Raw genomic sequence first — 17,343 nt, 5'->3', positions numbered from 1 at the left:
AGTAATCGATATTTTTTTCTTTTCTTTTTATGGAAAAATTCACGTGACAATTATTCAGTCTCGGCAACGACGAAGAGATAAAGGAATTAAAACGATCCTGATACGGTGTTCGAAGAAACGTCATTTTAACGTTCCGCCAAACATTTGATCATTCGAGTGTGTAAAGAGAACGAAGGAGAATTGAAAGGAAAAGAAAGAGAGACAGAAGTAAAAGGTCCTGCCGGCGATAATTCTGCCGGCGGCGTGTTGCGATAGATTTTTACGAGGTCGAGAGTTATAACTCACCTCGTTCGCGGGCAACTCTTTGAATCCATTATACTCCCGGCGGCCGTAATAAATTTGGAAATTCTGTTAAATCCGCTTCGTGCGCTAACGTTTTCCAATCTCGACGTCTGACCGCGGAGAGCGAGCGAACAGCAGCGGGCTGTTTTACGGAACTGTCGGCCGAGCGGCGGCATTAAGTGGTAATCTCCAGGTATGAGCGGGGCGGCGAAAGGGACTGCAAAAAGCGAATTAAAAGAGCACGGTTGGCGGCGCCCGCGCGACCGCCACCATCGCCACCGGTTTCGCCAATCACTTTAAAAGGATCGGCCATTTCGCACGCGGCCGCGGCGTAACGATCGTTACGCCTGTTAAAGCAATATCGAGAGAGGCCGATTCGCTTTTACCTTTCGCCGGACATCGGCCGTGCTCGCTCAGACGATCGCGATGAATAATTGGGAACTTTTCCGTCGGTCGAGCCGGGGCTCTTATTAATCGGCTTTCCGATATAAAGAGAAACGCGGAACTGAGCGATGTTTTCCGAAAAAGGAGGGCGAGAGTGTGGGAGAGAAGGAGGGAAGGAAAAAAAGAAGGAAATCCAATTACAGCGACGGTATAATTATAAATTCTCAACTCGTACCGCGGAATTATTCATTCGAGGGACACGGCCGGCAAGGGGGAACGAACAAAAAAGGAAAAAGAGAGGAAGAAAACGGCAGTTTCGTTGAAAAATTAACCACTCCTTTTCCTCATATCACCGTTGCTTCGGTATAAGAACGTATCATTCTTACCGAAAGAACAAATAATTCGACCGCCAACTGCGGTACGCGTCCATCGTCAAGGACTCGCCTCGCTCTTTTTATGATCCTTCGACCACTTTTTCTTCCACTTTTTTTTCTCCCACCCTCGCTTCTCGACGCCCGCTATCGCCATTTTTGCGGTCCGCACGAAAGCTTCTGAAAAATATGTCACTTCGAACAAAACCCCGATATGGCGTGCGAGGGAAAGCACTCCTGAACTACCGAAACGCGCGAACGATGAAAAAGAGGAGAGAAACCTGTAGGCGGACTCTCTCGAAGATTAGAGAGGGCAAAAAAAGGGTGGAAAAGGGTCGCGAGATTCCTGCATAGGAAGAACGGATGTCCGCGCGTAAGGCGTACAAATAAGCAGCTGTTTCCCCTCGTAACTGACTACAAGCACCATCACAAGCAGATTCCCTGACTAGGTGCCACTCGTTTATTCCCTCTTACAGCGGCCCAGTTATCTTCCCCTATCCCTACTCGTCGCGATTGTTTGCCCGCGAGCTAACAGCTTATACATCTGTTTCTTTTTTCTTCCCTCATTTTTCTCCCTTTCATCCCATGCGTTCTTAGGTCTCTCTCTGTTCTTCCCTCTACGCGCTTTCTCCTCTATTCTTTCCTTTCAGAGCGAATTTCCACCCTCGAGCTGCTTTTACCGACTCGTCTTACCGATACGCGTCTTCACGAAATAGTTGGAATTGTATCGAATCATGGGGTGGAAATCGAAATTGCTAACCCCCGGGAATACGGATGCCCGAACGACAAACTCGAGCAACAGTCACCGCACGTTTGTGTTCCTCCAACCCTTTGTCGCATCATGGAATTATAACAGATGACTTTATCTATTTTTCGGCGAGTTCCCTTGGACATTGACATAGATTGAATTTCGTCGAAAAAGAGGAAAACGATACGATAAGAGAATCACTATCGGCAAAGAGAAACAACAATCGTATCATCCAAAGTTATTACAGCTATTAGTTTTTACATAGCTATATATATATTTTACCTTAAGGGAAACGCTCGAATATTTATTATGAATATTTGTAACTCGGATTTATACGGCTTGATATTTTACGCCGATACCGCCGGCGATCAGCGCTAAGAATGATCGATCTCCAGCGAGATACGAGATTGGTAGCGAAATATTTGCTCAAACTCCACGTTGTGAGAACTCATGGTCGCGCGAGAGTCACATAGACGCCCGTTTTTATAGCCGTGATTTCCTGCGGAAGAACGTTGCGATCGCTTAATGCACCGCAACGGCGTCGCGTACACGCGACGCTTCCTGAAAGCGTCTCTCCGATATGGCCGGACAAGGGAGCCACCCCTCCTTCTCTATACACCGGACGCGGTATAAACCGCGTGAGAAAGCAACGGCAACGCGATTTTCATGAATAATAAAAAGGGCGAGGTGCCGGAGAGCTCAGGTTTCCCTACGCTGATCCACCTATCGCTTTCCGGAGAGAAAGCGCAATGTTTTTTCATTCTCCTGAAAAATATGCTGGCCTCGGGCCTTCGTCTTCCTACTTTCGAACATTCTCGTTCTCGCCTCTTCGCAGGCAGAAGCAGTTTTTCAGCTATTCGGTTTCTTCCGCAACATAGCAACATGAGGAGAGACGGAGAGACTATGTATGCGATCCAATTTTGAGTAAACTCAAATATCGGTGCGATATGCACATATTTGTTCGACAAAGCGGGATGATTAATATAAGGTATTTTTTCGCGTGAAGTAAATTTAAGCTCATCAAGCTTATATCGATTCCTATTTTTGAGAACGTAAACTTAAAAAATAAAACGTAAAAAATACATGTATCAATTGCTCTCGTTCCATCTCCTCTCTGCTGCGACCTGCTCGCGCGAGTAATCTATCGTTTTTCTTATGAAAAATGATTCTCATACACAAAATCGCCCTTTCTGACGTAGAAGATCGTCAATAAGCGAACCTCAGCGAAAGCCAAGGATATTTACTTCCTTCGTCTGCTGAACCTGGACTCGCTAATAGTTTTCCGATCGATCGTGTCGGTCCGAAAATGAAGGGGGTCATTAAAGAGCTTCCGAACTATTTTCCCAAGCTCGCAGCTTCTGCACCGCGTTCGTTGCAAGTTCTAGCGAAAGCTCAGAACCGCAAGATCGTCTTATGACCGATTGCGCGAAACTGCCAACAGGCTTTATTAAGCCATCGTCTTAATGAACCCCATTCGACAAAATTGACTTCCTAGTTCGAAAATATTTATTTGCGCGTCTTTTACTACTTTTATATTTTACTTCACTTTTATACCGTTCGGTAATTTCATCGGTGAACGTTTATTTGCCGTTGTTTATAATAAATTTAATGAAAATCGTTACTTTGTAAATACACTACGCGTTTTACGCGAAACGAGAGTCGAAAGATTATTTCTGCCTCAAGCTTAACAAGAACTGATCGGAAATTAGTTTACTCTCGAAATTACTCTCTTAACGCGAGAATTGATTCGCGCGATTGTTTTGCATTCGGTCTCACATCTTTTATGTATTTTATTCGACTTTCTTGTACTATCAGATTCCACTCTTTATTCCCTATCCTCTCTCATATGCTGACGCGTCTCAGACATTAGCCGGCGTTCTCCGGTATACCTCTCCCTCCCTCATCTTTCGCTCTTTCCTTCACGCCAGCCTTTCCATCGTGCCCAAGCTCCGAGCAAGCTTTTGTTGAGCTTTTGATGGAGAGATTCCGCGCTTTGCCACGCTTGTCTGGAGCTTCCTCTTTGTCCTTTATTTTTCCCTCTTGCTCGGGGCTCCGATAGCGGCGTTCTGGTCCCAATTTCTCACGATCGAAAGGTTCACGAGCTACTCAGCAGATTTCACGGAAAAAATGTCTAGGAATGATTTCGATAATAGCGACAAAGTGGAGATATATGGAGACGATTTACGGATATTATCGGCGTTTCCGAGATTTCCTCTTTCGCATTATTCGGCAACGTTTCACTCCCCCCCTTTATCGATACACGTATCAACTCGGCAGACTCAAATCACGGTCATCTGTTATCCATTTCCGATATCCATCGAGAGCGAGACTTGTATGGCGAATTGTAAGCCACAAATACATAAGTAACTGATATAAAAAATAATTTTATTAATAAGAGCACTTATTTTTATCCTTGTAATTTATACTCAAATACCGCTGTATAATTTCAAAATGTCAGGAATATATTATTTACGGGATTATTTTAGGACAAAATATTTGTAAAAAATTAAATCTGTATAGAGATCTGTAAAATATACAAATTTTACATGCATTGTTAGACGTTACGTCACAATCTCTATTTACCATATATCCTACGCGCAAATCTCTGCTTATAATATCCATATTCATTTTTATCAACAAAAAGTTAGGATTGAACAAAGCGTACGAAGATACTATCAACTTTGCTTCAATGTAACATTAAATGAGAGGAAGTAGATTTTTTTTAGGTATAACCGAAGAACACTGGTCGCCCTGGCATCAATTTTTTCAAAATAAAAATTAAAACGCCACGTCTTTCACTTTATTGCATCGTGATTTTTACACAAGTTCTCGTGATTTCTTTTTTTATAAATTCGCGATCTACCGGTGGCACGCGCGATCGATAACCGAATGTACACGGAAGCTGTATCATCTTGTATTATGGTTTTTATTCATCGAGAAACAGAGACGATTCGTTCGCCAACAATGTCCTAACTACAATGTAACGAAGCACTCGACTTCTGCTTCTATTTCAATCTATCTCAACATACTTTTGAGGATTGAACGAAAGATTTCTTCTTTCTTAGTCTAACAAAAAGCCACGAAAATCAAATTTATTGCGAAAAAAGTAACTTTCAGTATTATATCGTGAAAGTACTAAATGCTAAATTAAAAACTTGCTTTTTCCAAACAACGTGAGAATATAAGAATTTATCTTTGAAATATTTATCGGGGAAGGGGACAGGGAGCGATTTAATTGTCCAGATTTTAAAATCTGAAGCAAAAAAGAGTGAATTTACAAGTTTCTAAGATTTATTTTTAATACAATTTAAATACAATTTAGTTCCCGAATTCACGTATTTTTTTATCCCTTGTTGAACTCTTCACGCAGGCCTGGGAGAAGAAAAAGCCACAAACGAGGCCCAACAACGGGTATGCGAGAGAACGCGTCGAGAGTGAGAAATAAAAGCATTCGCGTAAACAGCGCGCCGGGTCATGAATTACTTAAGAATATGGGTTCACCGTTGGATCCGCGAATTTACAACCGCGGCTCCTCGCCAAGCGAGAGGGCAGCCGAGTGGCCGCGCGCGACGTTGCCTACGTTCGTACGTCCGCCGGTTGCATTGTTTTAATAAAGCCAGTAAACATATTTTATTTCTTGTAATGCTGTTTACGTCTCGTAAAATGGTTAAGCTTCTCGCCGGGCTCGGACGCCGGTAAAGAATTGTCCTTAAATCGAGAGGAAAACGCGCGCGCGGAAAATACTGCGCGATGCAACATTAACTATGTCTCGGGAAAAGTTTGCACGATTTCATAAACTGCCAAGTACCTTCCGTTATAGCTACAGAAGTGTGTCGATAAATGTAGAGAAGTATTTTTTCTCGCGTTTTGTTTCGTGTAATTTAATGTATTACCGTGAACAATTTTAATGAGTGAGGATAGAAAAAAAAATAACTGTCATATAAATACATATTATAAATGTAATTTACAAGATCTCTTTGACGCCAAATATTTAATTAATACAATCTAATTTTATCACTATTTTACTCTATTTGTTTTTATCCTCACCAGTATAGAAACCTTAATATTCCTTTGTGTCATTTTTATGATTTGTCACTTGGTCTACAATCTCACGACAAATTTTAGAAATAGTCGCAAAACGATGCTATTGTGGATAACAATACAATAATATAATCGACATGGGAAAGTACAGTGGAGTTTCGTGTACGACCGAATGAAACAACTGACTGCGCTATCAACGTGCCACGTCGAGTCTGACAAAGGCCGTCTGGCGTCCAGTTGCCTCCTGGGGCCAGAAAAGCTATGATCCACAAATTTCATTAACACCTACCATCCGAGATAACGTTGTCCATAATTTTGTAGTCGGATCCACGTTAAATGCACACCACCGCCATGTCGCACGAATATTTGAAACCATCGCGGAAAACCCTCGGCGATGAAATTACCGACGATGTTTCTATACTATGTCTCACAATCGGACACATTCGATAACCGATTCTGTATATTCCAGCCGTTTAATCCCTTTTATAGCTTAACGTTTTATTAACTCTCGCAACAGCTTAACGAACGAATTTTGCCGCTGATTTTCACCCGAATTCTGTAAAATCACGGTGATAAATTAATTCCGTGAAATTACGAGAATTACACTGTTCATAAAAAGCGTGATCAAATGTCGATGATGTAGTATGAAACTGCGTTATACACAATTTGTAAATGAATGTAATAAAGGGGAAAAAAATATCGTCGAAATTATTCTGCGTTTTAGATATAAACGCAACTCTCCGTTCTGTACAATACATCTCGCTTTCCTCGCGTGACAAAATTCCAAGTCTTTTTTTTTGGGGGGGGGGGGGACAAAATTTACGTTGGAGAATTTGAAAGAACATTCGCAGATCGTCAATCTCATGGCCACTAATTCCTGATGTTTACGATTCTGTGTGCCGAGTGCCGACCAACCCCGACGGCCAGAGACCGTCAATGACTCTCCATTTTCATGATGCGGCCGTAACGCGGTCTGTGAGCGACATACGCCGTTCCCGTGGATACCGATTTAAGTAATCCCCGGGATACGGGAAATTCGACTCTCCGCAACCGATGCCGCGGGATAGTATACGCCACGTCGACCTTTCGGCCCGTTCGAAGCTTAATTCACCGCGAAATACCGGACGTCCATTAGCTGGCGAGTCTGCTTTAACCGAGTCCGCCAAAACTCCACTCACGCGCGCCGGTGTTTCACGCACACGCGTGCCCATCACGCGGCGTGTATATGCGGTTCAGTGGATATGTATACGCTCGTGCACGTTTATCACGCCATCCTACAAATTCACGGCATTGACTAACGATTCCGAGCGTTTTCTATAACGCGCCGCTACGAATTATTTCGCTAATTGAAATAAATCGGAAATAAAGTCGTGAGAAACTGTTTAAATGCTAATTTATTTTTACTTAATAGTGTTGTTAAATATTAATTTCAGTTAGATAATGACTTTTTGCAGATGTATTACAAAATTCTGCATAATTTTACAGTATTGATGTCAAATAATTTTAATATCAATAATGTAAAATTTTGATATTAAATAATTTTAATATTGCATAATTAATATTCTGTTACACACGATAATTACGTGATTTTTAATAGATCAAATAATTAATATTTATAATAAAATATAATACTTTTTACATCATTCCTCACTATATTCAGTTTTCAGTAAAAATAAAGCCAATTTTATGCTATTATATTTCATTTGGTTTTCAGCTTTTACAAAATAATTTAAATTTAATACAAATGTGTCATATAATTGTTCATATTACTTTTCTTCTTTATGTATTTATATATTTCTTATTGTAATAGTTTTCTACTTATCCGAATTTCTACTTACCCATATTCCTATCTATCCTATCTACTCCTATTTAGTGCACCGACTTCAGTTACGACTACAAATACAACCAATTTATAACGGAACCTACGTGCTGGCTAATCCGTTTGAATTACTGATTCACAATTTAACGGGATTAATTTGCAATTTTAATTTACGAGCGATTAGAATTTTAATTTGCGATTAATATGGGCTAATCAGATGAACAGGCTATAAAAGATTATAATTAAATTTGCTTTATATACATATATATATTAGAGTATAAAAACTTTATACTCTAAAAACGTCTGTTTTAGTATAATTTATCACTCATTTTATCTCTTTTCTTATTTTTCAATATTTATTTAAGCAAACTAAGTGAACTCGAAGATTTAATTAAACCTATAAAATTTTCCTGTTATATTATCTTTTAGCTTAAATTTATAATCTTTTTTCAAACATGAAAAAATTATGACTATGATAAATGATGAATTCAGATCTCAGTTTACTAGAATAATAATACAAACTATTTTATACTGCTACATTTGTTATTATATTGTAAAATTAACTGTTTATGTAATAATTGTCAAGGAATAAGAGCCTTCTATTCGCGTTTTTAATATTTTATGCATACCTATTACATTTTATATATTCAATATAATCTTCATAAATCCATTATCTCAGGATTAAAATAAAAAATAATTTAAGACTCACCGATACGTTGCGATGCATATGCGATGTGTAATCGTAGCGATGTTGTAAACGAATATTGATCTGTAACATAGAAATATGTCGAAATTATAACAATGCTTAAAATAATTAAAATAAGAGATTAATTATTTCGCACGTTAAATTCAAGTTTAATTTTTAAACAGATATTTAGTAAAAGAATTATATAATATCCACAAATTCTTTTTATTTTTATAATTACATAATGAAAGCCTGTGTAACAAATAATAGATAACAATAGATGAATAACAAGTCACTCATGTCATGATTGTATTGTCAATGTCTGATGTCTCTTAATCTCTTTTTTCCCGTAGATTCTTTCATTACACTCACACAATACCTATTCGCGAAACCGTTTAATTATGATCGCGCGCGAAATTAATCCATCATAATACGACAACTGCGAGGTGCTTTTCACGGCATGACACACGATGCACACTTTATTATGTGGTGAAGACCGTTAAAATAATACGAAGGGATTATAATAATTATGTTCCATTCGTAACTTGCAATATTTCATAAATTAAGAATATTACAGTGACGAATCTCGAGCGGATGAAGACTTATAAATCACTTATGTACGAACGTGGAATTTACACGATTAGCAAATATTAATTTAATTACGATTGTATACACAGAATCATTGATTCCTCAACGTATATGAGTTTACATGCACATTTCGGAGCATACGTGCATTTTCCAGATCCTCTTTGGTTTCTACATGTATGTCCCAATAAACGACTAAATTTATTTATTGAGGCATTAATAATCTCGTGTACTTATTAAATAAACGCGTATTAATGCCGAATTAAGGCATTTATGATCTCGTGTACTTATTAAATGCGTACCAATGCTGAAATATCTACTTCGATAAAGATTTTCGTACGTTTCCATACGATAACAGTCATTAATCGCAAGAAACAATTAATCACGTTGATAATAAATTATTTGTAAAGGATCGCGTTTGCATCTCCTGTACCTGTCGCGATCGCACCTCGGAAAGTAATACAACAATACATAGAGCGGCTCGTGCCGCTAGTTGTTCGTTTGGATATCGACACACGAATGATAGCACGATGATCTTGTGTACGTATCGGCTGTAACGGCACTAACGGCGTGCTATACCTCGAAAAAACAAACACCGAAGCTGCGCGCTAGTCGAATGTTGTCGCGCCGGAGTAATAACTTTATAAAAACAAACTGAATATATATTTCATCGCCAAATATTCTATCTGTTACGTTTTACATTAATTTCAATAAAAAAATTGGCTATTAAATCTAACGTTTATTTAAAGAATAAAATTTTACCTTTAATTGGATCGACAAACTTATTTGTAGATTAATTTATTGTTAATAATTTCTTTGAATTTATATTTGATTGAAGTAAAGTTGTGTGTGCGATTTTAAGAAATCAAAAAATCAAAAGAGAAATATTGTCAGGACTGTTTTTGGAGTGCATTATTGTCTCAATTGTAATGGCTAATTTTACTTATACAGAGTTGATGGATTAGTGATTTTATATGTACCATATATGACTAATGTATATGTAGATATTTAGATATACCGTATATGACTAATGTGTATATAATGTATAATATAAACAGACTAATGTATGTTTTAATAAGTTATGATGAATAGACTAATGCGTGTTTGATGTTCAGAAACTTTAATCTGGATCCTTTATTCTCGTTGATAATGGAGCTTTCCAAGTGTTAACGGTAATCTATATACCGAGCACAAATGTATCTATGAGTTTTAGAATAGAATTACCATTAGCCTGCTAGAATATACGTTTTATTTTAAGCTGTAAAATGCTATTTGTGCTCTACTGATTTCAACTTTCGAATTTTAATAACGTGACTAAAAGTGAAATGCTATTTACGGATTAAGTTGCTTGTATGCAGATAAATAAATCACATTATTTATTTACTAAATTTAAATGCACAATAATTTATCCAAATTTCGATTCGTAATTTATCAAAATGTTTCACACTTGAAAATTAAAAAATTACAATACGCTGACATTTTCTCTAAAGAAAAATCGGCTTCAAAATCGTCAAATAATAATCTATCATGATCTTTGGAGTATTATGTACGTCGTTGCTCGTATTTCTAATTAAAAATTACGTGATTATTGACCGTACAAAGTCGCTCGTTAAATTCCAACAGCGGGAGGGAGGTACTCATTGTTGACAATGAAAATTGAACAATAATGGGAAAAGCGACGTTGGTGCTTGCCGCATCTTCCCGGCTTGACGATCAAACGGCCGGTAACAAAGTTTGCCCCGCATAAACAACACAAAGGCCTATTGAACTCCACGGGGCATGGGACATTAGAGACAGTGGAACGTTTCCTCCTTGCAATTAGCCGGCTAATTGCTCGCCGTTGTGATACGGTAAGCGCATTACAACGGGGCCGCGCATCGGATGACTCTGGCGATGCATCTTCGATCTGCCGGCTGTCGTCTGTCGGTGGTGCATTCAGAGGTCCGTGCATCTCGACCTAAATACACGGGCGCCAAGTAATACAGGGAACAGTGTTGCGTTCCCTAATTATCGTATCGTAGTCAAGCGAAGTCAACCGGTGATAAAATTATCGACCGTAAGCGTATCCCTTGTCGTCGAGGTTGTTTCCGCGCTCAAAGTCCCTTTTGTTAAAATTACGAGGTGACACGTTTTTAGCCATCGAAAAAAGAGACCGTATTTTGCAATTATTTGTATCTCACTTTTAATAATTACGATTCTAAAAACGTTGAATTTATATCACCCTTTATTTTTGCTGAACAAAAAATATTTTTCTGCGACATTATTACTATTTGCGTGAGTTATTCAAGCTAATATAATTATTCTGAAAATTGTACTTTTTTGAACCATTATGCAGATAATAAAAACAAGATTATTCGTGAAGCTATTAATTATGCGACAAATAGGAGAGAGATATTTAAAACTAATCGCTTTGCATTTTTTCAAGTATATTATTAAGGCTGTTGAAATAATGAGAATGTAGTTGAGTCCAAGATTATTCTGTTTACAAGAATAGCACGTTTACCTTTCGCAAGTCTGTTTGCCTTTCAAAAGCCATCGTATACTTGAAATTTTTATCGCAACCACCCCGCCGCGTAGGGTGAATAAGAAAAATCCTGGGGGTATTAAAAAATAAACGCATCCACCGTTTTCGATACCTATTTAGAAGCCGACCGTTGGGAAATCATACAACGAAAGTTTCCGCACCTCACTTTTTCCGTGAAATTATGGAATATCGGTGTACGAGGTTTTGCACTTTAACTACCAGCGTAGCAGCGCGCCGCCACTCCATTTATTTTACCATCGATAACGTCGATTCGCCGCCATTTGCCACTTTTACATCGAAACCGTATTATTGTGACAGGTTTTGCTACCTTTCCGATAGTTGTGACAAGCGGCTTAATACGCGAAATTCGATGCTGCAATTTTAAGTGAGTCGCGGCAATAGCTGTCCGCAATTAAATGAGAGACGTCATTCAGTTTTATTCCTTACAATTCGAGCGCGTTTTTCTAGAATTGCATCTTGCATGACACAAAACTAGAATAGACTTAATCAATACGAACTTTAAACAAGTATTTCGATTTAATGGAAACTGTTCTACCTTTTTCTTTTTCATTAAATTTACGCGCTTATAATCTTATACCCGAACAAAGAGAATATGAATATAAAATGTAAACTGAAATTTTTCAATTAAACTAAAATTCGCAGACGAGTGGAAGAGCACAAAGGATAATAATCTGGTTTCTATTTTTAATAAGTGAATAAAATACTAAAGTAAACAGAAAAATTAAACAAACGGGACGATGGCACAAATATGATGGAAGAATCTTTCTTCTTTTAACGCTTTTCCGTTTCATCCTGATAATAGAACAACGTTGTCAAAACGGGCTCCGCCATTATCTACATTGAAGTAAAAAATCATACCGTTAATGGTATTAAATCATTAAATGCGACGGTAACTGTAGAATTTTATGCGATTTATCGTTTGAGATACAGGATACTGAAGACTGAAGGACATATTCACCCTCGGAAAGTTGAACGGGATTAAAATGAAATATTTGGAATACACGTTGGGCTGTTTATTAAGCTTACCCTGAAGAAAGAAGGGGGAGCATTTGTGACGCGAGCTTATCCCTAAGAGTCCATTTCACATCGTGAAATATAATCGCTGTAATCCAAGATGGCGTAAACAGTAATTATTCCTTTGAAAAGGACTCGTGTCCTTCATAATCCTCCCTTGTAGCCCTCACACGGATGTTGTAATTCTACCAGAAGATCGCAATATCCACGATCATAGTTCTACAAAATGCTGACGGTTACCCTCTTAATTAATTGAGCAGACGTTACACGGTGTAATGTCGTGTATTTAATTCTAAAGTGTATTTAATTATAAATGTGACATTCCTATTTTCTGTTATTCGAATACGAACGACCCAGTTCACGGAATGCATTATGTTACATTGAAATAAAAAGTCAAGCATTAGAATATTAAATATTAAAATATTATTAGAGTATTAAACAGTTCTCGCTATTGCTGGAAAATCACGCGAAGCTTGTACTTTAAACTTTAGATACGATTATCAGGTTAGATAGATCATAACGTTTGCAATGGTAGGTATCTCAAGATTAAAGCAGCAGCATATAGAGATATGAAATAGCTGTCACGACGGTTTGTAGTTAGAAAGAATTAGAACGAAGACGTTTGCTCTGCGACAAGCGACGCGCAATGTTCAAGCGAAAAAATTACGACGATCTTTGATCGAACTTGTCGTTCTTTTATCCTCCCGTTATATAGAATAGAACGATCTTGTTCCACGTCACGTTCACTTTTCCACGAGCCATCCTCTCGATACAGAGGTTTCACCCACAGGTTTCACTCCATTCATCTCGCCAATTTGTAAAGCCAACGGTATTAATCACGAGATCAAACGACGATTTAGGACGACTTTCTTCAATGCCTCTCTACGCCCCGCCCGTCTCAACGTCCAAGGAAGGCGAGTTTGGCTTTAAAGCTTAATCCCTTAAGAGCCGCCGCTCGAAACCAACCTACTCGATGCGAAGCCCTGCTAAGGCGGGCCGACTGGTTGAGAGGGTAGCTCGGATATTACGAAACCACCCGCTCGCCCCTCTTTAGTCTCTTCACCCGTCCTCCGCCCTCTGCTTTCTTGTGTCCTTTTACACCACCTGCCGCCAGCATTGGAACATTAGTGCAACTCCGAGAGACAAGCTTTTATATTCCGGTAATGTAGCTTGCACCGCCCCGGTCCTTCGTTTAATGAAGTTAACTAGCGTGACGCTCGACGTACTTGTTGTTGGTGAAGCGATTACAACCCGCTTGCACACGCGGGTCTCGAGTTTTCTCCAATCGTATTCGAGAAAAATGAGCGCACCGAAAATAGGGAAAGGAGACCAGACGTCATTTGCACAGTCTTGTTAAATCGCGACATACACGACATACTTTGTCGCATTTTTCGTAACGTTGCTAGCGAGAGGAGCTTAACTCTCGAGTTTACTGCATGTTTCTGGCTCTCGCTCTTTCTCTACAGAATCAGGTAAAGATACATTTAAAACGAAAGATGAGAGATAACTCCTTCCTGCGAGATAATTAGTGAATTTTTCTATCAAGTAAATGCTGATAATAGCAGAAATATGTAATCTTGAAAATATACTGTTATATAATCTTTGACGTGTGTACAAATGTAAAAATATAAATTACACATACATTAAGGACATGTAAAAACGATGTGTCTTAAGGGAAAATTTTCACGCTATGTCAGCAAGTGTGCTATTCCCGAACTTAATTCCCCGATTTCGTGACGTTTTCTTCGCTTCGTTTTGGAGCGATTTGCACCGGCGCGGCGTCCCGAACTCGAGGGGCTCTTTTTCTGCGACTCAGGGCAATTTCGCATAGATCGATTTCTCTTGAAATGACGCGAGGCCAATATATGAGGGTACATACAGAGCGACCCAGACACTCCGCAGCAAACTTTTCCATCTACGGTTTCTTTCATCAATTTTTTTACATCAATTTCTTCTCAACGAGAATTATATCAATAATTAAACTGTAAGAAATACAAAAATAACGAACTTTTTAGCAAATAGATGGCCCTGTTTTTTAATTAACTTTTAATCAGACTTACTTTAAAATAATATAAATTCGAAACCTACTAAAATATTACTAGAAATTGACAAATTGAAAGATAGCATCCAATCAAATGGTTGCTACAAAATTTAATGAAATATTATGCGATTTCTGGAACACCCCATAAATATACGTCCATGTCCAGAAAGTACGCCTGCAGCTGCATCGCCGCATATGCTTGAATTATGAAGGCGCGTTTGCCTGAGACTTTTACGGCGGATTTTATCCTACGTGGTTTATTGGCACGTCCCTTATTGGCCGGCTCTCTCACTTGGAACCGACAGCGATTAATTCCCTCTACCTCCATGACCGGACGTGAATTTTATTTCAGACGATGACGCGATCATTACGGATGCGTACGACTGCATTCGCCCCGGTGCGATTGAAAACCCGCTGAGTCATCCGTTATTCGTGCTACGTTCTGGCGCTAACATAATTTAGCATTGCGAGGCATCGAGAAATGCGGGCGCAATTACGAAATCGTGAAAGTTAATTGCATTTGATGACTTGACGGATCGAACGTGCGTTGGATGTTTAATAATTATGAAAAAGTACTGTTGTCTTACAAACAACTACTGAATGGTTAACCGTATCCTATGATACACTGTACTTCTTTCATGAAAATGTTTATTTATTAATTGATACCTTTTTTCTATCACCTATAGAGTTACCGTGAAAAGCAGTATTAAAAAAGAAAAAAAGTATTTCTAAAACAAGCTATTTTCTCTTCAAATATTTTCATCTTTTATTTTTTAGCACTAAATATTTCTTTCTATTTTCACAATTATAAATCTATTAAATTAGAAATTAAATTAAGAGTGGAGTTTTTACTTATATTGTTGAAGTTTAAGTATATATATATATATATATATATATATATATATATATATGAATCAAGAACTGTTAAAAAATCAACAATTGAAGAACACTGATCCTAAATTAATTGCGTAATCCATAGATAAAAATGACTTAGTTAATCTATAAAATTCTATACAGACTTCGGTAATATTTATGAAGTTCTATCTAGTTATGTCCATTGCGAACAATATGACGGTAGATTATATATTTTGCAATGTGTTGTCTTATTATTAATCTTCTCACAACGTTTATTATCGCATACAATCCGAAATTTCTCGGGAAAGTAGCAGGTAACGCATTCGATAATATAATCGAAAGATCCCCATCTATTTACGATTTCACATAATTGCTGTAACATCCTGTAGCCTGCGGCTGTTTTCAATACGCGGAAAATATTCCCTGCGGACCGCAACAAGACCGTTCCCCCATATACCTGTACATATATCGCCTAAATTGCACCACCCGCGGCTCGAGAAAGCCAACCAATGGTGCAGGGTAGAAACTCCGCCATCCGACATTCTCCACGCAAATCTTCGTGGCAGTTCTGCCCTTGGCCCCTCCGTTACAACCCCATCGAACCCCGTTGGCCTGTCACTCTTTCATCCAGCAACTTCTCAAGTGTCTCGAGACGTATCGAAGTGCCCCGGGTTACTTTCTCGTATCTCCTCAGGGATAGAAACTTCACAACCAGTCAGCACACAAAGATCGCGAGAAGAAGGTCGACCACTATGAAAGTTTCGAGTGAATTGGTAGAATATTTCGCAGCGGTACGATCGGAGTCCGATTGCTTTGTCACAGTTTCCTCTATTGCGTCCGAATGAGATGCAAAGAAAATCTCGTTGAAAACATCGAAATGAAAAATCTACTTCTAACAAGCAATCCCAAGAATAAATGAATTCCGAGACACGCCTAATTATTAGAACGATGTATCTAAATGCGTTACATGATTACAGAAATATATCTCTTTTTATCTTCATGTGTATATTTAAAAGGAAACACTTGATACGAAAAATGAGATTGAAAGAATGCGAAAATGTACAACAAACTACTCCTTGCTTTTCTGTGAATTTTCGGAATTTGCACGAAGATCTTCGATCGTTCCGAATCGACTGAAACGTTGGGATGTCACGATGTAGGTAACGGACCTCGTCCGTCGCGAAGTCTGGGGGCTGTGCATCCCTGGAGATGTCGTTTCCAGATGCCGCACCCGGGGTATGTATCGCGAGGTACACGGCGACGAATATTTGCGACTCCGATTACGAAAGTCGAAGGCGATTCGATTCAACCGTCGGGAAAGGAGGTGAGCGACTCCAGTATCGATTTTCTCGGGCGCGTATTTGACCCCCCCGAGCTACTTTTTCCCTCGAAATATGCTGATTATTCGAGCGCCAGTCACGTTTTTGTATTACATCGGGCCGCGATACGCTATCTCGCGCCGGAAAGACGGAAGACGGAAATTTATTATTTCCCCACAGTTACGACGTGTTATTTATGTCCGGCGGTTTGATTCTAGAGGTTTTCAAAGTCGCCGCACGAGATCTCTATACCTCGGTGATACGCCACGCGCTCTTAATATTTTCGTGTAACGTCGCGCGTTTAGACGCGAAGAGAATTTATGCGCGGCGAACAATGATTCGGCACGCACCCTCGTTCTCGCAACACGATCCTGTAAGCCGTCGATATTTCAGAGATTCAACTGTGTGGCACTCCCGCGGACTTCCTCCGATTTGTGGATTCTCTAGATCCCCCGTGAGGGATCGCCGATTTCGAAACTGTCGTACATCTGGCTATCTCGTAGCAATTTCGTCCTAACGACACCCGGCAAATCCATTTTTCCCCTCATTCGCTTCCTATTTTTTTCATCAATAGATCGGCTCTTATTTGCTTTAACTCCAGTTATCAATTATGTATGAGCCGAATGATAACACGGAAGAGAACGTTTCGGGGCC

The 17,343-nt window shown here is 39.0% G+C and overlaps 1 protein-coding gene and 1 long non-coding RNA gene across 9 annotated transcripts in view; one reads left to right on the top strand and one right to left on the bottom strand.

Annotated features, from left to right (window-relative positions):
* The window catches only part of Lar (tyrosine-protein phosphatase Lar), a 380,644-nt gene that overhangs the window by 319,676 nt on the left and 43,625 nt on the right, over positions 1-17,343 (top strand). The window lies entirely within an intron of this gene.
* The window catches only part of LOC139823292 (uncharacterized), a 132,445-nt gene that overhangs the window by 82,210 nt on the left and 32,892 nt on the right, over positions 1-17,343 (bottom strand). Inside the window, exon 3 of the long non-coding RNA XR_011734734.1 lies at positions 8,355-8,414. This is a non-coding gene — a long non-coding RNA (uncharacterized lncRNA). The remainder of the gene's footprint in view (positions 1-8,354; positions 8,415-17,343) is intronic.

Source organism: Temnothorax longispinosus, chromosome 12 (assembly GCF_030848805.1).
Source record: "Temnothorax longispinosus isolate EJ_2023e chromosome 12, Tlon_JGU_v1, whole genome shotgun sequence".
Lineage (NCBI taxonomy): Eukaryota > Metazoa > Arthropoda > Insecta > Hymenoptera > Formicidae > Temnothorax > Temnothorax longispinosus.
The sequence above is the reverse complement of the archived record's forward strand: the minus strand, read 5'-3'. Positions and strand labels throughout refer to the sequence as shown.